Here is a 2,049-nt window from a genome sequence, read left to right as displayed (position 1 = left end):
ATTCTATTTATCTTATTGGCAATCCATATTCTGAATTCAGAATTGCTCCCATCTATCTATGCATGGCATCTTCAGTCATATCTCCTTTGTCATTTCTTGGGGGGGATGATCTACTCCAGTTATTCATGTTGCCAGAGTTCTTCTGTTGGGTCCTCACCATGTTTATTTTCCACTGTTTGGTTATTAGAACTGGTAGGGTGAGTTCAAATTGGGGTTCCCAGGTAGTAGAGATAGCCCCTTACCAAAGCTCTAGGCTTTGTACTTGTGGCTTATCTCCTTCAGCCTTACAAAGGCCCCTTTCAGAGTTTTGGCTGGAGATTCTGAGGACCTACTTGGTGAGACAGTGCAGGCTAGCTCTGTTTTGATATCAGCCAACCTCTATCCTATCCTAAGAAACCACTATTAGGTTTAAATCTTGACTGTGAAGAGATACAAACAGCTGTGGTGCCCAGCCCTCACCCTTCTTTTCCACTACAGAACTTCAAAGGTCAACCTCAGAATGTCCCAGAGTGGACAGCCCCAGACATGGGTTCCAACCAAATTATCTCTGGCAGTGCAAACCTTGCCCAACAGAGAGGGATTCAAGGACAATTCAAAGCAAAGGGATTCAAAGCACAGTTGAAGCCAGGGATCCACACTCCCACCTGCCAGACTCAGTCCACACTATTGTCTGCTTCTCTGATCACAGGCCCAGTGGAGCCAGGGGCAATGCCCCCGCCCACTAGTTTCAATCCACACATAGCTAGCCTCTGGAATAGTGCCTGCCAGACCAGTTGGAGTCAGGGGACTATGCCCCCCCTTGCCAGTCTCAGTCCACTGCCAGGCAAGCCTCTGTTTGCAGGCTCTGTTGGAGTCAGGACACCAGGCCTGCCCTCTAGTCTCAGTCTACACACAGCTAGCCTCTGCTTTCCAGACTAGTTGGAGTCAGGGGACCATGTCCCTGCCTGCCAGTCTCAGTCTACTGCTTGGCAAGCCTCTGTTCACAGGCTCTGTTAGAGTCAGGGCACCACACTCCGCTTGCAGGACTCAGTCCTCACCTGGTAAGCCTCTACTCACCAGCCCCCCCTGGAGGCAGTGGAGCATGCCCTAGCCCTCCAGGCTTGATTCACACCCAGTAAGCCACAGCTGGAGGGTTCTGTTGGTATCAGGAGACCACGCCCTTGCTTTCAGGTCGCAGTTCACGCCTATCAAGCTTCTGCTCATGGGCCCAGCAGGGACCAGCCCTGTCTGCCAAACTCAGTCCACGCAGGGCAACCACTGTCCTGCTGTGGGTGCTGTCAGAGCCGGGGGTTCTGTACCCCATCACGCCAGACACAGCCTGAACTGAGGGTCAACACTACAATTGGCTGGGCATAGTCCTAACTAGGGGACTGCTCCTCCAGCTGAGTGTCCCTTTCTTCCTACACCCTGTTTCTTCCCTGTTAGAGTCCATCCTGATGGTTGGCGGTCTACACTATGCCCAAGTCTCTCAGGATAAGACCAAACACTCTGTGCTTTGCAGGGGACAGAACTTCAGACCACCATGCAAGAGGGAAAGGGTGGACTGGAGTTTGGACTTCTGGGGAAAAATGTCTGTTCAATTTTATGCCTGGCGGGGTGGTGTCTAGGTTCATAAGTGGAACCTCCATGGACAAGGAGATCTAGATTTTAGCAGCTCTCTCCAGCAGGGTAAAATGAGAGGTTTTTTGTTCCCTGCTCGTGGGCAGATAGCCTGCGGCAGGCCCCCAGCTTGGGGGAGGGGTCTCCCATCCTCTAGTCAATAGGCTTTGTACCTGTAATTTGTTTTCTTGAATGTTCTTCCTTGTAGTTAAAGCTTGTCAAACTTCTTTCTTGGCTCAGCTACATGGCTTCGTAGAGTCTCATTCCATCCAGTTTTTCTTCCTCTGCTCAGGAGCTTCTGATGAGGGTTGCTACCAGTTGGTCATCTTCCCAGAATTCCCCGAATTTGGTATTTTTGAGGTTCATCCACATGGTAGCCTATCTGGCTTTGATTTGTAGGTTATACTGTCCTCTTAAAAGAAATTGGGTATTTTCTTTTTCTATTTTCCA

Source organism: Otolemur garnettii, unplaced genomic scaffold, assembly GCF_000181295.1.
Source record: "Otolemur garnettii isolate 467f Iridium unplaced genomic scaffold, OtoGar3 scaffold00071, whole genome shotgun sequence".
Classification (NCBI taxonomy): domain Eukaryota; kingdom Metazoa; phylum Chordata; class Mammalia; order Primates; family Galagidae; genus Otolemur; species Otolemur garnettii.
This window is presented reverse-complemented; position numbering follows the sequence as displayed.